This window comes from Ochotona curzoniae, unplaced genomic scaffold, assembly GCF_017591425.1.
Source record: "Ochotona curzoniae isolate NIBS_2020 unplaced genomic scaffold, NIBS_Ocur_1.0 contig_4895, whole genome shotgun sequence".
Lineage (NCBI taxonomy): Eukaryota > Metazoa > Chordata > Mammalia > Lagomorpha > Ochotonidae > Ochotona > Ochotona curzoniae.
This window is the reverse complement of record NW_024466413.1, coordinates 2,539,821-2,565,515: the sequence shown is the minus strand read 5'-3', so window position 1 is coordinate 2,565,515 and position 25,695 is coordinate 2,539,821. Positions and strand designations below refer to the sequence as shown.

General features: G+C 40.0%; 1 non-coding gene across 1 annotated transcript; it reads left to right on the top strand.

Annotated features, from left to right (window-relative positions):
- The first annotated feature begins 12,445 nt into the window (after positions 1 to 12,445).
- LOC121161865 lies at positions 12,446 to 12,549 on the top strand. The gene has a single exon (XR_005884733.1). It is a non-coding gene; the product is annotated as a U6 spliceosomal RNA (small nuclear RNA).
- The last annotated feature ends 13,146 nt before the right edge of the window (positions 12,550 to 25,695 follow it).

The following is a 25,695-nucleotide window of genomic DNA, read 5'->3' as shown; positions in this document are numbered from 1 at the left end:
CGGCTTTGGGACAGGCCTTGCTTTGAACATCTTAAGGATGTTCAGTATCCAGAAAGTTTCCACTCCTTGCCCCTCCGTCATCTCATCACCTCGTCACCTCAAGGTCTCTAACATTTCTGAGCCCGTTGTGTCTCCCTCAACATTCCTAGAGACCCACCTTGCCCGTGACTGTCTCATTGCACAATAAAACCTGAATTCAGCTCTTGGTTTTGTTTTGAACTCCTGTTCAAAGGCAGATATCAATAAATTTGTTCCAAAATTTATACACAAAGACCACTGAACTGTCTTATGTATATAATCTTGAAAAAAAGAAGCTATATTGGGAGAAATCACAATACAGAATTTCATGTTTTCTTACAGAATTCAAATAGCTGCAACTGACATTTGTAAAATGATAAACAAATTGATCAATGGAACAGATTGGGGGCCCCTGAGTAGAAATAAACAAATATGCTCAACTGACTCTTGATGTAAAATCAACTCATGAAGACAAGACAGTCATTTCAATGAGGAGTCTGGGAGCCAGTTACCCTGAGTAGGCAAGGACTTGAATCATACTTGGCAAAGCCTCATTCTACGTACAAACATCAACCCCAAAAGAGTCATAGGCATAAATGCAAAACCATAAAACAGAAATCGTCATGACAAGCCATCTTCAGAATCTAGAGCTTAGCAAAGAATTCTTTAACTTCAAATAAAGTAATATGACCGAAAAAGTAAAAACTCAGAAGTGCAACTTTACAAGAACTAAAATTTTATTTCTGCAAGATTAATTAGTGAAATAAAATCTCATGCCATAGAACAAATAGAAAACATTTGCATCTTAAATATCTGAAAAAAGCCAAGTAGCAATCTTACCTCATCACCTTTCTAAATTAATTATAAAATAACAAAGCAAAAGTATCAACTGAATAAATGGAAAATGGGTAAAGAAGCATTTCACTGAGGATATATACTGTAGAGAATACAGGGACCTATTTAATGTCATTCATCATCAGGGACATTAAGCCACCATGAGATTCCACTGTACAGCTGTCAGAGTAGCTAAGCTACAAATGTAATGGCAGAGCCAATGGTTGGTAAGGGTAAAGAGAACCTAAATCACTCAAACATGGGTTGGGAATGATGCAATATGAAATAGCCATACTGAAAAAACACTTTGACTGCACTTCAATAAACTAAACATCTAAATATCATATGATGCAGCAATTATTGCTAGGCTTTTCCACAACTGATGAATTACAGGCAACGTGCACACAAAACCTAGTCCTCAAATACATTGTTTATACTGTCCATTGGAAAGAACTCATATGCAAACTGTTATAACCCCATGCCAGGAGTAATTCTCAGCATTACAGAGTAGCAAACCATTGACAGACCTAGCAGCCTGAATCATCTCTAAAGAATTAGTAACAAACAACAATACCTAAAATTAGGATTTCTAAGATTGTCTTCATGTGTTTTCCTAATAATGACATTACAAAAACATGTTAACAGTTTTCTGGCCTCCTAAAGTGAGGTAGAGGACAGGAGGGAACTGAAGGGACTATGCATTTAGCATCTTTGTGATGACAGAGATGTTTTGTTTTTACTGCATTGGCATAAACATCCTGGCCATGGTATTGCAGAGTATCTGTGCAAGATGTGACCATCTGGTGACAGTCAAATGCAAATGTTAAGAAGAGGGAAAGAAAGCTCACTGTATTAGAACACAGCACAAACAACTGGATAAAGATTGTGCTCCAGTTTCTGCCTAGCTGATTCACTTCCTAGCCACATGGAAGGAAGTGGAGAATGACCAAAATCTTGGTCCCCTGTACCCATGTGAGAGACTTGGAAAAGCTTCCTAACTCCTACCTTAAGCCTAGTCCATCCCTAGCAAGGTGCCCATGTGGTGAATTAAGCAGCAGGTGGAAGATTTTCTGTGTAATTCTCCCTTTCAAATAAATAAATAAACCTTAAAAAAAAGATAACCATGAGAGCCTGTTTTACCAGTGCAATATGTTCCTAGCTGTGACATTCGAACCCAAACAGGTCAGTAAGATGTCATGGTACCTTTTGAAATGCCCCATTCAGTTAATATTTGGGTAGGTATGATCTGGCAGTTTCTGACACTTGAACCCTCAAGATTTCACTTATGTCCCAGCCCAGAAATGTTTCCAGAGTCCATCTCCCACATGCTGGAGCATCTGCAATTTGTTATCTAATATGTATTCCTCTTGTGTAGGCAGCAAGATGAGATCACCTGGACTGATCAGCATGAGACTGTGACATCCTGGTATTCCAGATTTAATCAGAATATTGAGTGGTTAAGTGATTTTGCAGAACCCTGAGGAAACGAGCTAAATCTTGCTGTCAGCTTTCTCACATGAACCCTATAGCTGACATTCTCTTCCAGTCTCAGTGCAATTAAGCCATTCACTCAGACAATGGTCAAGTACCATGCAGTGAAGGTATGTTTGTCTTCCCCTCACTGGCACAAAACAACATCATAGAACCTATGCTGTGGCTCCACCACGACTGCTTGGTCAGGGTTTGTGTGATTCACAGGACCGAATAGATTCTGCCTTAACCAGATTGGTAAGTTAAGCATTCAGCAACCTTCCCTGTGAGACCCAGGATTTATAAGAAATCTTTAACGTTTTGAGTTCTCTTCTCTCCCTCCCTTTCTGAAGGAGTGGCTGGAGCTGGAGGAAGCGCTTTCCTGACAAATCGCTATGGGTTCACTCTCTGAGATGACACTTCACAACATGGCTTCACAACATGGCTTCCTTCTGAGTATATGGTGCAAGAAAGAAAAGCGAGTGCGAGGAAGAAGTCACCAGCTCTGGGACAGTCTTGGATGTCAGCTTCTCTCTTTCGTCATATTCTGTTCCTTAGAAATGGGTTCCTGAGTCACTATTTCATGGGAATGAGGAGCTCAGCAAAGCTGGTACATGGACACCTGTGAAAGTTTCGATATGTGTCAATACAATACTGCTGGGGCAACACCAGGGGAAGAGATTTGGTTCCACTGCTGGGGGTTGGGATTGTCAAGGACCAGTAGACACATTACAAAACCACCACTGCCTTGTTTCATTTGTCTGCAGTTGTGGGTACATCCTCTGTAGCATCAGGAAGAACATCTGGAGATAACTTCCTGCATACTGGGTGGGTCTGCCTTAGCTCAAGTGAACTGTGGGAGCAAAATCATTCCAATATTAAAAAGCAACTATTAAGGGTTCATGGAAAGCCCTCCATCTACCATAAAAGCTTACATACCCTAATCATCCATTCTCTCTGCAAGTTTGTTTCGTCACTCTTCGTTTATTTCTCTGAACTGTGCGAACGGAATTTAAGGAGTGTTAAAGTAACATGTAGAACATTATATCCTCTTAAAACTGAAGGTTCCTTCAGCAACTGATCTGCTATTTCAGGAAGCTTTTCTCAAGATGTGCTCCAAATATAATAATATGTATAAAATGGAAATGAACACTCATTTGAATTGTTTGTGAATCGATTCTGCAGAAAAGCAAGCACTTTTAACAATTATTTTGGAGTTACAGACTTATCAAATGTTTTTGTAGTTTGATTGATTTGAGCTTCCCTGAATATAATATGGAACTCATATTTCACAAAATACATTTGATTTGAGTCCTATTTTTGTAGGAAACATATAAGGAATTCTTGGTTGAAACATAAGACAATCCTGAATTTGGAAATAATTACCAGTTTGCCTATCAGTTTTGTTTAATTGTGGTGCCTTTTGGCTGGTACCTCAGCCAAATGCAGACATTTATCAACATAGATATAGACATAATAAGATACTTGTCTAATACAGACATCTATCAACCTCCCCACTGTGTATTCCTAACTCTGGAAATTTCAACTGACTTTAAATTAGTTGCTTGCTATATTTTAACCCACAATCGATGACTTACATGTTTTAATTAATGGTGGGCTAATTTATATTTCACAGGATTTCCAATAGTCTGATTGCAAAACAGTCTCGCTCTCAGATAATCCAGATTTCTGTAATGACTGAGGATGAATAAGGGAGTGGAGGAAGATAGAATTGGAGTTAGAGGGTGTGGCCTGCAGAACTGTTGCCATGCTTCATGAGCTCATGATTGTTACTTTTCTCTTTCTAAGCTACTCTTTCTTCTGAGAAATAGGTTAAGTAATCATCTTGTCTGGACCACTAGGACAAATGAAAGTAATGCACAAATACTGTGGACTGTGAGCTGTCTTATGCATGTTTGAGGTTACAAGTGTTAGAACCACAAATTAAATGATTCTTTCCAGTTAGTATTATTTAATACAGCAGGACACAAAACAGAGAACTTCACGTGCCAGGATGCACAAACACTGCTGGTGAGTAATTTGTTTAGCGATATCTCTGGCATATAGAATTGAAGGATGCATGGTAGAATTTTATGAAGTAAACCAACAATCAGATGCTTTTGTGCTGGGACCAAGCCAAAGGCAGAATTTTGGTATCTAGTCCCTTATTGTTTGAGTAAGAGATATGGAGTAACTACACAGAACACTGTGACCCTGAATATTAAGCATCAGTTTGTAGCACCAGCATACCATATGATGCTGGTTCAAGATCTATCTGCTCTAATTCCAATCCAGCTTCAACATTTCATGCTAACCATGCTAAGGTGGATGAAGAGCCCAGTATTGTGGAAGGTGTGACATGTTCTGGATGTCAAATGTCATGACCTGTTGCATGAGAGAAATGATGAATCTGACAGACGCTTAGAGAGGACTCCCAGTGAGGACAGTTTTACTAACGAGCATTAAATGAAGAGAAGTTTTCAGCAAACGTCTGTGTGAACTAGCTTTATTTCCAATGTGGTGCTTTATAAAGAGGACAAAATACAGGTTCTGGGAGCCCTGAGTGACCTTGGGAAATATTTGTTTCTATTCATTCTAGTATGTCGTTTGAAGCAAACACCAGGGTAGCTTTAGGGAATATAATGATGAATAGAAAGTGATTCATGATGTACTTGGAGCTCAGAGTCTGCGGAAGGAAACAGGCCAGTCTACAAGACACAGTAAAAGTTGTGGAACTTGTGTAATACAAAATACCAGACATGTACATTTGAATATGAAATTGAGTCACTATTAATGACTCTACTAAGAAAAAAACACATTTATCAAAACTTGATCCTCAGTCAACAGAACTCAGTGTCAACTTTAGAGTATCAGATCTCTCTAAGCACTAAAGGAACTAAAATAGCAACATGTCCAACTTGTGCGGGCAGAGAGTGAAGACTGGCCAAATTTACAGGGCATTTTAATTTTAACAAAGGTAAGACGACACATAACAAACATGAGAAGGTGGGAGCCAGCCTACAGAACTGCACAAAGAAATGAAAGTGTATGGAGTGTTAGCAACAAATATCAAATAGCCTGTTTCCTGGCTTTCACTTGATGCCACAAACAAAAATCTCACTGTGTTGTCTCATTCTTTCCTAAAAGTCTTGTTTCATTTTCTGATGATTTAACAATGGATTTGATCATAATTTTAAGCCGTTGCTTCTCAGGACATAGCCCTGTAAGTGCAGAGGGATCTCAGAGCTCAGAACCGCATGCTCTACACAGGGAATCGAAGATGTCAGAACTTCCCCAGAACATAAAGGCTGGAACTCTGAAGCCCTCCCAGAAGAAAGAAGTCACTTAAACACAGAATTCTTGAGAAACTCTGTTTTGCCATGCTTGTCTGATTCCAAGCCGCCTCACTCAAAATGTGCTGTGCCGAGTGATTCTGTGTACCACTTCTCTGGTACCTAATTTCTGAGGGTGACACCAACCTTCGAATCGGGGGCCAAGTGGGAGCCCCATCCTCTGTCCTGATGAACATTATTACTGTGTTTCTTCTCTCAAAAGACAAGTTCCATGGAATATACACGGGAGTGGCAGACAAAAATTCAGATGCCTTCCTGTGTCCAGGAAATGAAGGCAATTGGCTACATACCAAATAATTTGGCCAAAAAGCACCAGCAAGTTCACCACCAGCACCACCAAATCTCAAGAAGCAAGGCAAATTGTAACTGACTAAATCAGTGACATCGGAGAGACTACCTTTGACTCTGTAAGTAAGTCAGTGGATGGTGTATAACACTTGCTCACCTGGTGTGTGTTGGTGTGACAGCTCAGAGGTCACTGCTGTGGGCACTAATGAAGCCATCGGGCTGCTGTCGTTGCCACCAAGGGTGTTTCTGCAGACTCTAAAACCAGCCCAAGGGCTCATGCTGCATTTTCTTCCCGGTAGTATTACAACTGTACAAGACATCAGAGTTCCCTAATACACACTCTTTTAAGTAGTAGTAGTAGAAGGCAGACTTACCTTGCATTATTTCTTCACCATAGTAATGATATCGACATGTCCTGTGAAGTCTGAGTAAGAGATCTCTTGTCAGCATTATGCAGCGGTCTAGATAAGATGATGAGAAAGGAAAGCTTATTAAAGGGGGAAAAAAGTGGGGACAAAAAAATCAGTAACTCCTAATTCCTTAGGAAAAATTTTCTGCCTTTTTCTTCTCTGCAGGGCATTTTCCAAGTCTTAGAAAATTCAGAAGCGTATTGATCCTGTCTGTGTATGGAATCTCCATACAGACTTGAGGTTGAGATCAGGCAACTTACCTGCTGGGGAACACGGTGATATTATTCAATCTGTTAGGAACTCAGTCATCCCACATATGAACTGGAGCTAATTAAGCATATTGTAGACTTGTTCTGTGGAATTGCCCTGCGTGAAGCGGTTATAAAATACACGGTTTATATAGCACCTGCTGAGGATATGTGTTTGGTTTTCTTACCCTCTGCTCTGTTCCACAGTCGTTGGTTTATGTCTGACCACCAACCTTCACAAATACCTTCTGGCTTTTGAATCCAGCCGTTTCAATATGGGAGGTTGGTGTCAATGGTAGCATTGAAACGACTGTGGCTAATGTGTACAACAATATGTACTTACACATGTATAAATATTATATTATTTAAAATTTTGGAAAATAGTCAAGAGATTTAATTTATGTAATACTTGACAAAGGTTTTTACAATATTTAAATATACTGACTTACATTCTCATTTTCTCAAGAAATACCTATTAGTTATCATTTCCCAATATATTTTATCACTTAAAACTCTACCTTGAGAGTATTTTACATCGCTCAGCTATACTGAAAACACCTTGGGAATTGCTGGGTGGCAGACTCCTAAGAATGACCTTAACAGTAATTGTGATGAAGTGAGAAAGAGCCTACATCATAAATTATTGTTTAGACTTTGCTATTATAACTAACACTATTTCTCTTCATTAGCAATTGGTCATCATTTATTCAAATGAGTTGGTGATGTTAGGCGTTTGTCGGGATGACTTGAGTCGCTACTCATGACTCAAAGCTGAAGGGAGTAGCTTTACAATTGCGGAGCTGCTGTGTAAGTCATGGTGTCACTTGTTGATTCTCATCGGGAACCAATCCCACGTCTTGGAACCCCCATCACAATTGGTTTTCCCTATTAGTGATTCACAAAGATGTGGTAGTTATCTGAACCAGTCCATTCACTTTGAGATTATTTTTTATTGCTGCTCTAATTCAGTCAGCACACACTTCTCCGGGTACTGGATTTGTCAGTCAGCTGGGAATGACATCATGTGTATATTGATCCACTGCCAGAGTCGATTTCCATCTGCATCTTACAATGTGGTCATAAGGAATGAAAAAGTACACAGCTAGTTATGCTGGAATAGGTTGCATTACGCTTAGCAACTCAGATATTAGTGTTTCCACCCTCTCTATTTGTGAGTTCTGCATTTGCAAACTTGCCCACTGAAAAAAATGGATCTGCAAACTAAAACCAATATGGCACTTTGGTGATCCCTGAGTCGACATTCTTAAGAGAAAATTACAGGTGAATCTCTCTCTGTGCTTGTTTACAGCTTAAGTCAAGTAAGTCTATGCTCTACTTATAATTCCAGTTCTCAGATAGGTATACCACCAGGACTGCCCAGTTAGTGCCATGCTGTGATTACTTATTTTATTTTGGCCATTTCCTTTTGCAAAATGGTCTCCAGACAGGATACTGGAGGCCTATCCAGTCTTTCTAAATGGAAGATGATGTATCATCTTGAGTAAATGTCTGCTTTCGTTAAGTTTGCTCAGGCTTTTATTATGGTGCCATTGTTTCAGAGCTCACAGTTTGTGAACCAATCATATAGAATTGCCACAAAAATGCCAATGGACCATATATTAACTGCAGAGAACTGGAGTCACAACTTCAGTATGATGGATTAGGAGAACATCTCCCTATGGGCAGTGGTTCCTATTCCCAATGCTGCAACTTCCAATCCAACTCCAAGCTATCATGCCTGGGAAAGTAGAGGAATATGGCCCAGGCCATGGGTTCCTGCACCCACCGGGGAGAACTGGATGAAGCTCCTGACTCCTGGCTTTGGTCTAATGTAGCCATGGCCATTGCTAACGTTGGGGAGTAAGCCTGTGGCTGAGAGACCTCTCTCTTTTTCTGTGTCTCTCTCTCTGTAACTTAAAAAAAGTAGAATGCAGATGCTTCAGCAGACATCCTTTGCATGTCGACTATTGCTTGTAGTTTTGATTTCACATAAGTGACTTACTCTGTCATTCAGTATTAATCCATCCATAATATCGTTACATGATTTACAAAGGTAAATGGATATAAATTGTTTAGACTGGAGCATAACAAGCAATACTCCCTGACAATATTTTCTATAACCACTGCTTAGTTTGGTTAGATAGAGAGGGAGAAGGATCATCAAAGAGGAATTGTAACCAGTCTGAGGTCACAGAGTTAGTTAGTGGATGGACCAAGATTCAGAGTTACATGTGACAAACTGCTGGTCACCAACACATTAAAAAGAAGGAAATATACAAACAAAAACAAAACCAGCTGCTTTTCTGCTCCCAGTAGCTAAATTAGGATTTGAAATGATGCCAACAGTAGAATGCTGAGGTTCACTAAACACACATCCAATTTAAACATTAGCACCATTAGTCGCCTATTACTTCAATAGAAAGTGATTATTAAACTCATAATTGTTGAGACAGACCTTCTATTTGTAATCTAAAAGCATCTATGATACCCAAAGTTCTAGAAGCAGCTGGCTGCCTTCTGGGAACGGATAACTCTTCAACCTCATTAAAAATTCAGTCACTGTAAGCAAGCATTAACCTACAAAAAAAGCGACCAAGGAATGTAGACCATCTGGGTCGTGGTTGGTCCTTGCCTTGGTCAGCCTTCCCACTTCTGGTTTTCAGTAAAAAAGTGATCCTGGCAACCAGGAGATGATAAGATTTACCTATGAATCTCATCACAACTAAACCTTTATTGGGCAACTAAGTGCTGTTTTTGTACTATAACATTTACTCAATATGACAGTCCTTTAGGGATAGTACTTTTTTTAAAAGTATTCCAACTTTTATTAAAAGCATTCCAACTTTTATATGAGAGGTCAAATGAGAATAAGAAGCATAAAATAACTCTGTAATTGTCAGTCATAATTAATGATAGCTGGGTGACATCACCCCATAGGATTCATAGGATATGGCCTCTCTTCACTGTCCCCTAGTCATTGCTTCTAAGAAACAAGCTGTCAGACTCCATGGTATGTCAAACTGCTGAGACCCAAAACTGAGGCGTGGTATATCAGTTAATTAATCGTTAATCAAACAAGTTCTTTTTGAGTATTAAATTCATAGCAGATACTAATCCAAGTAATGTTCATAAAACATTGAATCAGTCTTAGCTCTCAGAGAATCCATCTAGTCCCAGCTCTGAAGGAAAGGGGACAGATGCTGAAACACTGTATGAAAGAGAAAAAATTGGTACTGACATATGTTTTTAAAGCAAATTTGATGTTACTTTAAAGTTTTGATGCCAGGTGACCTTGGTTCAGGTACCCAAAAACAGGTGACATGGAGACTCCAGGGACGGAAGGACAGGAAGGAACTGGTGGAAGTCAGAGAAGATATTCAGAGAGAGAGGAGTGAGCTAGTACATGGACATCAGCTTCAGATGGAAGGCCGTGTCCGAATCAGAACCGTGGGACTCGTGATGGGAAGCTGCTTAGCAGGGGTGAGAGGCGGACTGAACCTCTTATTCCAACACTGCAGATTTCAGTCACACATGCGGAGTCTGCGACCTACACAATACAAAATTTGACAAGTCCATGCTCCATTATTTCAAACCACGTGATGAATCCACAGAAGTAAAATGGTAAGACCATGGCCTGAAAACAGGTATATTTACCACCGAACAGAATGAGGGTCCAGAAAGGAGCAGACACACACCTTTCCAACTAGCTCTTGACATCAACACAAAGAATACCCTGTGGGAAATGGTGCTGGGAAAATTGAGTTTCCATATTCAAAATGAAGACACAGCATGCTTTTCTAGGTTACTACAGAAATTAACTCAGAATACATCAGCCATAACTCACCCTGAAACCTGGAAGGTGTTACGGAAAATAAGAAAGAAAGAAGTGGGTGGATTGCACATAGATTATATTTTCCTCATTAGATTTCTAAAAACAAACTTATCCCATTTTAGTGTCCTGTGTATATGCGTGCACATGGGGAGTGAAGGCAGCTAATCTTTGCAATTCAGTTTCTAGAGCATAAAGAACCACTTTTGGATTTCATCAATGGAACTACTACGCTTTACTTGAAACACTAAAGTTGGATTCCATAACCAGGTGGGATACTGGGCAACTTCTGTTAAAGCAATTGATCAAGCATTTTATGTTGAGAAAGATGCAAATGGACATTTTGTGGTCATGGCTAGGCTTCAACAGAGATCAGCAATTTCAGAGAACCAATGGAGCATTCATTCACCTTGCTGTATGTAGGACTGTACCACTTTGCCCCTGTTCCCTGCCTCCAGATGGGTGTTCATGGCCACGTTTTAGCTTTCAGTTGAGTTGGATATTACAGAGACAACGCTTTGGGTGATCTCAGAAGCCACGTGAAGAAACCCCCAATGGCTGTGTTCCAGCAGAGCTGCAGGCCTGCTCCCCCACACGTACCTTGGTTTCGACAAAAATGGCATTCTATTGTTTTGGCCCTGTGCACATTTTTTGGTGTGGGTATTATTTATGAAATGCCAACTTAGCAAAAAAAAAAAATAGTGACGAAGACTAAGAATGTCTCTTCCTTGAACAGTTTCTGAACAATAGAAATTGAGTGCAGAGCTGTCCAGGCTGTGGGTGCACCAGAGTTCTCCATATTTCATTCCAGAAGAACATAACCTGGTCACAGCATCCGTGGAAGGGTGTGCAAAGCTACCAGCGCCACAAGCACTGACGTAGAGGGTAAAACCAGCACCATATAGGGGCATCAGTTCATGTACTGACTGCTCCACTTCTGATCCAGTTCCCTGCTGATGGTCTGGGAAAAGAAGAGGAAGAGGGCCTGAATGTCTGGGCTCCCACTATGCATGTGGGAGTCCTGGAAGGAGTTTTTCTGCCTTGTGAGTTAAGCCTGGTCTAAACCCAGTCCTCTCTCTTTCTCTCTCTCTCTCATACCTTTGCCTTCCAAAACACATACATACATCTTTTTTTTTTTTAAGAAAAGAAATAAATAACAGATGAAGAACCACAATAGCGAGACAAAAATCCTGTAGGAAAGATTAAGGTGGGATGGTTACTAGATTCCGTAGGAAGGCAGGCACCAGTAATGCGCCTCTCATAGCTGAAAATTGGTGCCTGGTTTGAAGTGATAGAAAGGCTTGATCGTTTTAAAGTAGTGACTTGACAATCAATACATCCAGCAGACAGAGGTAAATTTATGGAACCCTGCTCAGGGTCACAGGAGGAGTGTAAGAGTGAGTGACTGACGAAGAAGTAAACGGATCCATGCATGTCCTGGAGATCAAACCTGCAAAGAATGCCACTCTAATACCCAGTCACAAAACTGTCTTCCTACAAAGTGCCAGCAACTGGGCAGAGGTGCCTGACGATTAAGGATAAAGGAAGATAAAACAGGAAAAAGTAATCTACAATACGATAATACACAGTAAATACAACCAAAGCTAAGGCAATTTGGAGACGGATTAATCTTGCTGAGATTCAATCAAATTTCACAAAAATGCTGTCAAAATTATGGAAGTAAGAATGGATGTCTTTTCATTAAATAAGCCATGCCTGTGCTACTGCTGCCACTCTGCGTGTCCCAAGTGGAGTGCACTGAGTCCTGCAGAAGCTGAAGGTGAGAGCAGGGCTGGGCTAACTGCTGTGTGCTCACTGACTCACTGTCGCTCAACTTCCAAGCTCATGAGCGAGCATGCCTCAGCCTACTTCACTTAAGAGGGTCTCCTTAGATGGAACTGGCTATCAAGCGCTTTGCTATTGCATAGCTCTGTGTAGTGCTGGTTCTCCTGCCTGGATGCTCTAAAAAATAGTAACACTGGAGTCACTTAGCAAGTGCACCTTGCAGCACATACACTAAAATTAAAATGATGGAAGATCAGCATGGCCTCTGCACAAGGATGAAACAAACGCAAATTTGTGAAACATTCCATGTTGTTTCTGCTAAATAATAAAAAATGTTCATGAAAGCATCGTGATTAAAAGAGAAGTGATTTTGGTGGGAAGCATGTTTAAATCAAGGCATAATGTTTTCATAATGAACGTTTTCTGGGCCTGCCACAGTAGCCTAGTGGCTAAAATCCTCACCATGCAAGCGCCGGGATCCCATATGGGTGCCTGTTGTAATCCTGGCCACCCCACATCCCATCCAGCTCCCTGCCTGTCATCTGGGAAAGCAGTCGAGGATGGCTCAAAGCCTTGGAATGCTACATCTGTGTGGGAAACGTGGAAGAAGTTCCTGGCTCCTGGCTTCAGAATGGCTCAGCTCCAGCTGTTGCAGCCACTTGGGGGGGGTGAGTCAACAGACGGAAGATCTTTATCTCTTCTCCTCTCTGTATATCTGACTTTCTGATAAAAATGAATAGATCTTTTTAAAATTTAAAAAAATTAAAAAACAAACATTTTCCATGAATTTTCACAAAAGAAAGACACCTGTTAGGACACCCATGTCCCATATTAGAGTGCTGTGATTTGGTTCTCACTATGAGACCTTCAGAACCCCTGCCAGGCTGGATCCCAGGCTTGGCTGTCCTGTGCACTGGTAGAGACAGTGGCCTGACTTGGCCCACCCCCAGCCTGGCTCTCCTGTTCACCATCAAATGCAGCATCTTGGCCCGAGGAAGCCCCTAGCAGCCATTCTACACATGTACAATAATGCCTCAGTGGTTCCCATGCTGTTCTGTCTCCAACCTGCTGCCCAGCACCCATAGTGAAGAGCACGTGTCTGCAATGTGATCACGCACCATGAAATGTTTTGTCCACGCTAATGGGCTCTTGTTCTGATGATGTTAAAATAACTTCATGGTGTTTATAATGATGCAACTTTAAGAAGAATGACTGGCTTTGGACAACCCAATGCTTCTGCTGGTCCTGCCTTCGTGGAGGAAGGAGTTCTACTAGACTGTGTGGCTGTGACTGTGAGAAAGAAGTTGCAGTTTGGCCAGGCCTCTGTCCATCTCCATTGGGCCATTGTGCTTTTTCCAGATCAGTCACCAAACTTAGCATATCTTGGTATAAAAGGGGAATTGTCTTGCATGTATTTTGTGGATATTATCTTCCAAATTAAATTCAATATTTCCACAAAGTGATTATCTGAAGGGTAAATGCAAGACTGCTTTTCAGAAACAAATAATTCCAATTTAGCATGGAATGAGTGCCGTAGTGGCGAGTATCATCTTAATCATACAGTGAAATTAAACTTGTATGGACATTGTTTGGCTACTTGATGAATAAATTTACTCTTGATTCAAATGATCTCACTAGAATCCAAGTTGATAAGATAGATCATACATTTCTTTATCATCTTAAAAATAGCTTAGTGCCAGCCAAGGTATATAGAATAGAAGAAATATTAAATGGTAATTATTTATTTGTACTGTTACATACTACTTTTGGCATTTTGTATTATATGTAGAAAAGGAGAACACAACTTGAGAAAATGAAGGCAACATGACTAGGTTCTAGCAAATATTTTTTGGCAAATTACTGTGCAAGTAAGACATTTTTCTTAGTTTTCTCAGAATTACTCCTTCATGTCATGACACAGAGAAATAACTTACCAACAGTTTTAGAAAACCAGCATTTTCTTGAGTTATCATTCTTTGTTTGATTCTAAAGCAAATTACAGTATTTCTTCTTGTTTTGTATGTGTTTGTGTTAGTTATTTGAAAATGTTTTCATTTTACTTGGAAGTCAGAGTTACAGAGACAGACCTAACCACACATACATACACAGAGAGAAAGAGAGAGAGAGAGAGAGAGAGAGAGAGAGAGAGAGAGATTATCCATTGGATTATATTAGTATAGTGAAACTCTAAAAAATCCTTCAACAAAGTTTATCTTTTTGTCCAATCTTCATTCTCTAAACATTTTAATAATAAATATATATATATATATATTTGCTTTCAGTGTATTTGGAAAAAGTATGACTTTGAGTAATTGGAAAGAAAAGCAGAACAGAGAGGAAAGCAAGCGAAAACACTTGGTCAAGAATAGCCAACCCTGCTTTCTGTCCTCTGTTGACCAAGCTGCTTTAACACTTTCTTAACCAGAGTCAACTGTGAGCAGGCTCCCGCCCCACTCAAGGCATTATTCTTCATTTTGATGAAAAAAATTATCTTTAAAGGGTTGTGATTGGAAATTATTGTCCTGACCTTTTTGACGTTGGATCAACCTTTTTAAAAGGCTTTTGCCATTTTTATACCAAGGAATTATTTCCTCAAAAGCCTGGAGTTATCCCTCTGAAATTATATTATCAATAAGGATGATCTCTCTTCGCCTTAAATTTTGTTGAAGAATAAGGCATACTTAATGTTTGTGGGCTCCAACTTCAAGATTTTGTTTTATATTAGTTACAGATATTCCTCAATTACTTCTCCCACCCACCTTGACCTTAAGTCCCGCTGAGTAATCATGAAGAAACATGTTCGAGTAATCAGGCAGGTTATAGGTGGTTGGCATTCTTAAAGCTGAAGATCAAAGCAGACAGGAAATATGTGAGACTTCTACTGGCACAACAATAATGGAAGCATTGGTATTTACTCTGCTTTGTGGTAGCGCTGATTTGACATTTCCTCACTCCTTTTTGTCATCAAGGAATGTCTGCATGAAGAATTGAATTTCAAGCTGAGTCTGGATTTTATGGGCAATGCAAAAAAGTTAGTATGGTACCATTACTCCCTTAAATTTAGCTCAAGTTCTATGAAATTAAGAAAAAAAATTAATGTTAGTCATTATTGCTTTCTTTTCCATGCAAGACTTCAAGTGTGTTTTTCTAGATTGACAGATAGATAATAGATGGAAAGACAATGTATAGGTAGAAGAGAAGAAGAAAGAGAGAAAAATAATAAACTTGGTGGGTTTGGATGCCACAGAGAAGAAGCGACTCCCGTTTCTTTAGAGACTTGTAAGGACTGTATCCCACGACAGATGTTTTGGGTTTGAATCTATTCTCTACTCTAGGCTCCTGCTCATAAGCACCCAGTGAAATAGAATGTGATGATTAAGTAGCTGTCTTGCCCCAGGAGAGTTCCTGATGGATTCGAGGTGCCAGACTTTGGTTTGATTCAGGCAGGGCTGTTGCACACATGTGGTGACAGAAGCTGGAAGATCTATGTTTGTGTCTTTCTCAGTCTGTGTCTCTGTCTGCCTTTCAAATGACCAAATCTTCATACATACACACTCACCACTCATACACACACTCACCACTCACATACACACACTCACCACTCATACATACACACTCACCACTCATACATACACACACCACTCATACATACACACACCACTCATACACACACTCACCACTCATACATACACACTCACCACTCACATACACACACTCACCACTCATACATACACACTCACCACTCATACATACACACTCACCACTCATACATACACACACCACTCATACACACACTCACCACTCATACATACACACACCACTCATACACACACTCACCACTCATACATACACACTCACCACTCATACATACACACACCACTCATACACACACTCACCACTCATACATACACACACAAAATTTTCATGAAAATGATGAACCCTAGCAGTGTGTATGTGTGTGCTTTTGTGCTCTTTTGCGTGTTCTCTCTGTGTGTGTCTCTTTCTCTTCTTTATATACCTTTATTATTTCTTTCTCCTCTATAACTTTAGCCCTCCCTACCCACCTCTGACAAATTTCAATCAATGTATTAGATACTTTCAATATAGCAATGAGAAAAACTGACCCCATAGCAGCAAACTTTGTATAAGTGGTTAACTTTTATGCACATCTATACCCAGATATGTTAACATATATATTTAATATTCATTAGTGGTGGTAATAAAGTGATGATGCTCTCTGACTCCTTGGTATGCTATATCCGACACATATTATACACTTATTTCTCATTATTTCTGTGCTTGTCCAAATTTTTTCATTGCAGCATGCATTTATGGGCACATTGTCCAAGGCATTCGGCTGCACTATTTTTTTTTCTGATCACCCTTGTTGGTTTTATGCCGCTTGAAATCTAGTCCAATAATTTCCTAAAATGTTAAGCCTTAAGATACTCCTTAATACCCTGAATGAAAAGGGATCTGTGATTCATTAGTTCCAAGGACAGTTGGTTTGGCAGAATAGCTATGTAGAACAGAGTGCTTCAAGAGAACAGAGAATGAGGTCCGTGAACAAAGCTTAGTGCTAGAGGTGGGGAAGGCTTTTAGTGAGAGTTTATACCTGCCTAGCTAGGAGAAAGACAAAAAGTCAGGAAAGGATTCGCAAAGGCATTCAGCATCACATTTGCAGAGCCAAAAAACTTCTATTAAATCAGAACCTAAAACAAGAAAGATGGCGAGTGATACGCAGGGAATGAGAGTACAGAGGATGCACGAATTAGCCCATTTGTTAAATACACTGGGAATAACGGGGTGTTCAAAGCTCGCATGTGAATCAGTTTTCTAGTCTTCTACAGCATGGACACTGAAGGATGTGAAAATAGACCATAGTTAGACGTGTTGCTTCTGGCATGAGCCCAGCACTGGTGAGATAACCTGAGCCAGAAGTGTCCATTTGTAACATTGTAAGAATTCTAAAGGCGACCCTTTAGTTGCATGAACACCAGGATGGCTGTGGTTCCTACCCACCCCCCTTACAATGTACAGTCAGGCTGTATGAGTTTACTGAAGTTCCTGTGGCAGACACATACTCAAACATATTTGAATGCTACCGGTAACGTAATCTTCTTGCCCAAACACAAAGTAATCCAAGACCAGAAATTGTTTTCTCCAACCTTTCATTGTGTTAGGTTGCCATGTGATTAAACATGTATTTCTAAAATGACAAGCCTCTTCCCAGGTGAAAACAAACCAAGAATAAAGATTAAGGAAAGCAGTTCTCTGAAAATTAAGTACTGAAGGATCAAATTGTCCTTTTCTCATGCAAATAGCGCCCTGTCTGAGCAGTAGAGCATTACTGCATAAATCATTCTGCACTCTTGAGCAGACTTAATGCAGTTCCCAATGTGACGCCACAGGCGTGGTTAATTGAGCACTCAAGTAGTGCAGCTGGACAGGTGGAGGGCATCCTTCAACAATGAACTTCTCTCTCTTTGAGTGTGGATGCTGTGCTGTCACAGAGATTTGCTTTGTTATTCAACAGAAATTGCTTCCATTGGATTCTAAACTACTTAGGGCAGGGATTAAGGATGGTATAGTAATAATTAATTTTAAGTAATTGGGAGAGAATTGCATGGTGGCAGAGTAACGTAAGCCTTGGCCTGCAGTGTCAGCATCCCCATTAGGGAACTCGTTGGAGTCCTGGCTGCTCAGCTTCCAAGGCACCTCATCTAGGAAGACAGAGGAGGCCGACCCAAATCCTTGAGCCACTGTTTCTGCACCCAGTTGAGAACCTCAGAGCACTCTGCCTGCCCCAGCTGTTGTGGCCATTTGAGGAATGAACCAGTCAATACAAGGTCTTTCTTTTTGTTTCTCCTTTCTCTAACTTGGCCTTTCCAATAACAATAAATAAATCTTAAAAAATAATTGATATTTACTGACTGATGACATACCATGTCAGATAATTTTGAATTTTATTTTTTTTGTAATGTTCTCAGCACCAGTTTGCTGCTAATAGAATTATCTACCCAATGCTAAATAATATATTGAAGTTTGAAGAATTGTGTGTCTTACTTTCAGTTCCAAGAGTGTTAAAAAAAAAGTAAGGTTTGAGTTTAGGTAGGTTAACAATAAAGCAGTTCATTATACAAATTTCCTTTTTTTTTTAATAGTAGGTAAAAACACAAGGTGCTGGTTCATGCCCTGGCCACTCCAATTCTGACCCAGCCCTCCACTACTGCACCTGGGAAAGCAGCAGAAGATGGCCCAAGTGCTTGGGTCCCTGCACCCATGTGGGAGACCTGGAAAAAGCTGAAGTCTCCTGGCTTTGGTCTGGCCATTTGGGGAATGAATCAGTCAATGAAAAATCTTTCTAAACCTCTATAAAACGGTGAGTTCTTTGTTCAGAATCAAACATCATGTTTAGTAACCCTTATCTTCTCCACAAGTGGTCAAGATAGCTAATCAATGTTTCCATTTGACAAACTGGGCTCAGGGAAGTGCCTCAGATACCATGCCTAGAGATCCGAATTTCATTTCCAGACCGTGTGAGTGATGTCCATTCTACCACCTCAAGTGGGATGTGCTAAGCACATTATAATTTGAATGATATATAGGGTGATTGTTAAGATGTTTCATATAGAGAAACAAGACCCAGGGCTTTTCTTTATTTTCTATTTGTGTTTTTATCTTTCCTTCTCTCACAAAATTCTCTCTCAAATTTGGCCTTTCAAGATACATATTTATCTCTGTTTTTACACAAAAATTCTGTGTATCTTTCACCATATGTACGATTTCCATTAATATGTTTTATATATTTACATATAAACTCAAATATAACCACATGAACAAAAAAGCGTTTAATTTACACATCTATTCTTTTTTGTTGTTGTTGTTGCTTACATTGTATTATGTAGTACAATTTTATAGGCACTGGGGATTCCCCCCACCCCTCCCATACCCCTCCCCCCATGGTGGATTCCTCCACCTTGTTGCATAACCATAGTTCAAGTTCAGTTGAGATTCATTGTTTGCAAACACTTGCCTAGCATAAAGTTCAGCGTCTTATTGTCCAGATAAGTTCAGTGGCCTCTTGGGGAGACCTTCTATGGTCTGAAGATAGGTCTAACAGAGTAAAGATCCGGTCAGTTAAAAGCCCCAACAAGGCCTCAGTATCAATATACAACATTATGGAATTAATTGACATAGTATTGGGTAAACAATATGTTAAAAATAATGCAAGTTCCCTTCTTCGAAACATCTGGGTTGAGACAGTATCAATGACAGGTTCAAAAAATAACAAACAACCAAACAAAAAATTACAGGTTAAATCAAGGCAAACATGTGGTATCTAATCTTTTGGGATTCACTCATTTCCCTTAGCATTATAATTTCCAGTTGTGCCCATTTAGCCACAAAGAACTGCATTTTGTTTTTTTTAATAGCTGAGTAGTATTCCATGGAGTAGATGAACCAAAGCTTTCTTATCCAATCTTCTGCTGATGGGCATTTCGGTTGCTTCCATGTTTTTGCAATTACTGATTGTGCTGCAATGAACATAGGGATGCATGTTGGTTTGTCGTAAAACAGGTGTTTTGGATATATTCCTAGGAGTGCTATTGCTGGGTCATATGGTATGCAGATTTTGAGTTGTTTGAGTGTTCTCCAGACTGATTTCCATAAAGGCTGTACCAATTTGCACCTCCACCAGCAGTGGAGTAGGGTTCCCTTTTCCCCGCATCTTCGCCAGCAAGCGTCGTTGGTGTTCTTGTTTATGTGGGCCAGTCTTACTGGTGTTAGGTGGTACCTCATCGATGTTTTACACATCTATTCTTAATTAATCAAACAAAATAAACTACAAAAATTAAGTGTCAGAACTTTCGATTGTCTTCGAAGGAAGAGAGAAGACTAAGGAGGGGTAGGAGGACTTTGGCAGCATTGTCTTACTGCCGCCACTGCTGTTTCTCTTCTGCATTATCATTACATGGTTGTTCACATTTAATAAAATGAATTGTTCATTTAGAAATGTTTAATGCACGGTGAATCTACCACACACCTTACAGTGTACCCACAAGCCCTGCCGGTTTGTTATCATCATGCAGGCATCTTGCACATCTCCAACTGCAGGAATTCATGATTTCCCATATCCTCCAGCGTTCACAAGGCACGGGAGTGAACCGCCTCCTTTCTCTTCTGCATCTGCTACTTCTGAATCTGTTTGATCCCTCCTATCATAAGTCTAAGAAACTAACTAGTGTTTGTTGAGTATATTATATACTAAGGATGACAGTTATCATGATTTTTTTATCTTGACTTGCCCCAAATGCAAGGAACTTCGTCAAGCACTTGTGATTCAATGACCATGATAAACAGCATGTAAGGATGACATGATAACTTGGCTTCAGGGTGACTGTCCTGAACTAACAGTCCTTGGGCAGTGGAGAACACATGTGAGGGTGCAGTTAAACAGAGACCCACCCTGGGCTAAGTTGTTCCATTTATTTTCCTGCGTAATCTTCACAGCAACTGTGAAAGCTCTTATTATGTCCATCTGAAGAATTAACTTACTGAGGCTTCATTGATTTCAGCATTGAATCAATACCTTAAATCCAAGTGAAAGCAAAATCAAAACTTTATATTTGAAACTGTTTTAATTATCACGAAGTACTGTCACTTCATTCAGGACAGTAATTTGATATTACCTGTCCAGTTCTCAACCATCCAAAGGAATAATTCTGCTTTGCTTCAAAGATGTTTCTGTACCTACATGCAACTCTTCTATTCTCTCTTTATTTCTCTCTCTGTCATCATCATCATCATTACCTATCCGTGTTTCCACAGACGACATAGAGAAAGCATTGATTCAGCATCGTCAAAAAATCACGATGAATTACTTCCACTCGAAATGTTAATTTCGATGCTTCAGTCATTAATTAACTGTCTTATAAAAAAAAGAAAACTAGATTTTGATGGGAGCTAGTTTGGGAACTGAAAATCTCCATTTTCTAGTTATTTCACATTGAGCAACTCAAGTTTGTATATTAACACTTCTTCCTCATTTTAAAGAGAAATGAGGAGAAATGACTATATACAGTAGATTTGCAGTGCTCGGCGTATCGGGCATATTCAGTAATAATTTTCTTCCTATTTTAAAATACAAATCTTTTTTTAAGAAATTCTAATGAGCAAAATCTACATTTTACTTGACTACATTCAACTTGAAATTTGTTTTAAGCACAGAAATGAAGAGATGTACAAATGAGTAATAACAATTTTGAAGATACCAAGCATATTTTATTTAATTTTGAATATCAGGCATCCTCTGCATTACTTGAACTCTAGTAACAAATGTGTATCTCGTAGCAACTACTAGTCTAGTCCACTTTGCTGGACAGAAAACACGGTGCTGATGACCAAAACCTATAGTGCACATAGATGGTAACAGAACGTGTTTCAGTATTAAGAGTACTGAATATTAACAAAAACATGTGGTTTAAAGAAAGTTTTAAATGAAACTTGAGAAACATTTATGATCTGATCTCAGTCAGCAACTTGCTTTGTGGCCTTAGGAATGGTTGAAAATGCCATTATTTGAGAGACAGATAAAGACAGAGAAAGGGGAGTGTGCGATTCCAGCCGGGGGCTTCCTCCCCAGACTTGTATGTTTCTCAATGCTGAGCAGGAAAGAAACCAGGAATTCGGAGCTCTAAAGTCTATTTTCCTGTACCACGTGGGTGTCAGGGCCTGAGGGCTTGGGCCATCTTCTGCTGCTTTCCCAGGAATCTTGGTTAGAAGCAACATTGGAACCAGAGCTGCTGGGATGCCGACTGACACTCTAAAGCGGGATATTATGCCCACAAGTAGCTGCTTAACCTGCCATCCACATGTCAATCCCAAACTGCAACTTAAAATGCGTGTGCAGTTGGCTTCTTCAAAAGGCTGAGAAAAAAGGAAGTTCTTAGAACTTAAGAAAGCTGCTAGTGTCACCAGGCTATGTTTTAATAAAGTGCTATCAATGTGATGTTTAACACCTTAGCAACTTACCAGCTAAGAATAAACTGGGAATGACAAATGCAAAACTGTGAGAAGGCCTGAGGGACCTACAGAAGAGAGTGAAATATGCAAGTCTGTTTTTATTGCTGTATCTCTAATGGAGGCAATTTACACAGTGAGTCGTGTACATGGGCTTGCTTGCAAGTCTATTTTGCTTTGCACTACAAACTTGCAAATTCTGTAGAATTGAAGGATAACTAAGTACTTCCACCATTGTTGTTACAAATCCATAATAGGTTGATCCTATAACATCCACTGATATTATCAGAGTGATCAGAATTACTGTTCTGGAACCCTTTGTCTCTTTCCTATCATTCTATTCTTTGGTGTGATTTCCTAGACTCTGCCACCAGAAACTCCGTACTGCTGTGCTTATTGTGTCGTCCAAAATAGTTGAAACAGAAGGCTTGACAGGGAGACTAAAAGCCAAGTTTAAGATGTGTAGAGATGGCTCCCAGGAACCCGGAGGAAAAGTTGTATCTTTCACCAAAATAGATTGGAGCATCATTGTCAGACTCACAAGGACGTTTAAGATAATGTGCCCACTGTATTCAGCCTGCAGGATAAATGACAAGGTCACTCGATTACGCTCCGCATCCTGACTGCTCACTGCTCTCTGCCTCCATCGAGCAGCCACTGCTGAGCTGCCAGAGAGAGGTACCAAGATGTCAATCTGAATTGCCCCCGGGGCTGAACTCCATTCCTCACTGCTTCCACCACCGCCAGATCCTACGGTGTAAGGTCGCCATCTCCAAACAAAATCGCTCTCCTGTGTTAAGTGACAAAAGGAGGCAATGGAGCCAGTTAAATTAATGACTGAATCAATATTAAGTACCAGTTACACTTTGGGATGTGCCTACTGTCATTTAAGAATATCTTTTCTTTGTTTACATCTTATGCGACATGAGGGATTTGGGAGATGGATTAATTCAGGTGTCTACAGTACTATCTGATGAAAAAGGATAAAGTGACACTAGTAACATTAGGTTATATTCATTTTACATCCTTCATTAAATCAAGTGGTTTGTCACAGTTTAGATGTTAATAAAACCTAGATTATCATTCTTACAAACTCAGAATCTTGGGCAGTATTGGCTATAGGGGATGTGTTGAGTAAGTAACTGGATGAATGAATGAATGGATGAATGGGTAATTGAAAACTAATGTATCTGAGAGACAGATATTCAGCTTCTGGCCAAAGTAGACTATGATTAATTGAAAATATGGTGTAACGGATAGCAAGGTTTTCCTAGGTTTATCTTTCACTGTGTGACCTTAGCTGTTTTCAGAAGTCTCTGCCCTAATTTACCAGACACTCGCCTCAATCTTGTTCTGTTACTTAATCATTTTCCTTCTTATCCAATCTCTTTATGAGGTTCTTATTACTGACCTTGGATTTTCAATATGGATCCTGTGGCCAAAAACCACTAAATGTGTATTTGCTTTATTTTTCCATGTTCAGAACTGTCTTCTAAATATATCAGAGATTTGCTGGGTTCAAAATTGAAGAAATGGTTTTACCACCGAGGAACTCCTGGTCTCTTTTGCATCTATTCTGTATTCCAGATGCATCCAGTTGTCCAAGTGGGAAATCTTCAGAGTCTGTCAATTTCCCTCTTTCTCCTCTGACATTCTATACTTGATTCTAAAAATGTTCCTCTTTCAACGCTATACAAAGGCACTTTTTCTGATATCTGGATTCAGCTACTGACTGAACCTATGGGAGTTGTAACTGCTCTGACTTTATTGTATTCATTCAAAATCCACTTTCCCTATATATGCTATGGTGTTCTAACATGCGCGCGCGCACACACACACACACACACACACACACACACACACACACACACCCCTTATTGTGCCAGCTTCTTTAAGATCCGTAAGTATCTCTGGCCCGGCGCAGTAGCTTAGCAGTTAAAGTCCTCGCCTTGCATGCCTGGGGTTCTATATGGGTGCTGATCTGTACCCCAGCAGCCCCGCTTCCCATCCAGCTCCCTGCCTGTGGCCTGGGAAAGCAGTCGAGGATGGCCCAAAGCTTTGGGATCCTGTACCCACGTGGGAGACCTGGAAGAGGCTTTCTGGCTCCTGGCTTTGGATTGGCTAAGCTCCAGCCAGTTGCGGCTGCTTGGGGAGTGAATCATCGGAAGGAAGATCTTCCTCTCTGTCTCTCCTCCTCTCTGTATATCTGCCTTTCCAATAAAAAATAATAAAAATAAATCTTAAAAAAATAATAAAAATAAATAAATCTTTAAAAAAATCCATAAGTATCTTCCCACTGTTTTCAGGACAAAAACAGCACATGCGCTCTGCAGGGACTTTGCACACTTTTCACTGTGCAGTTGAACCTGCGGCTGCAACCCCCACGGGTTCCAGGGCAAAGTGTTACCTTGTGTACCTGCGCACGTGCAGGGTTGCCTACCTGCGATTTCATGGTTATCCTTGGCTAATTCTGGAATGTTTGATGTCCAAGGTCATACAAGAGAATGACACATTTATGGAACGCGGCATGATACATTGGATAAAGCACTATATGAGTGATTTATGTTATTTCGCCTATGCCTAATTTATTGAGAAATTTCTACCATAAATGAATCATTAGTCATCTCAAATTTCTCATGAAGTGTGATGATCACATAAATTTTATTCTGCATTCTATTAATGTAGTGTATCATTTTTTGATTTATATTTTAATCCATCATTTCATCCCAGAAAATAAACTCTTCAGCAAGGTTTATGGCCCATTTGAGCCCATTTGAGACACTGTTGAACTTGTTTGCTACTTTTTGCTGGATGTTTGTATGTGTGCTTTCTTAAGGAATGTTGTTCTGCAAGTCTTTCTTTACTATTCCTATTGGGCTTTTGCTTGAGGGAAATACTAACCTCAATAAACTTGTTTAGAAATGCTTCCTCCTCTTTGTGAGAAGTGAGAATTCTCAGCAATGGTTGAGTATTTGGAGAAGTCACCTGTGAATCCACTGCTTCTGGAATCCCACTGATGGCACGGTGCTGTTTGCTGATTCACCCTCCACTCTCGCTGCTGCTCAGTTCACGTTGTTTTTATTACTTACTATTTTGTTAGCTCTATTTCTCTAGCTCAGAAATTTCAAAAGTTTCCAATTTGTCTATTTGCAACTGTTCACACTAGTTTCTTATAATTCTTCTTTTTACAAAAGATTTATTTATTTTTATTGAAAGGCAGATATACAGAGAGGAGGAGAGACAGAGAGGAAGATCTTCCATCCATTGATTTACTCCCTAAACTACTGCAACAGCTGAGGCGAGCCAATCCGAACCCAGGAGCACAGAGGTTCATCCAGGTCTTCAATGAGGGTGTGGAGATCCAAGATTTTGGGCCATCCTCGACCACTTTCTCAGGCTGCAAGCAGGGAACTGGATGGCAAGTGAGGCTGCTGGGA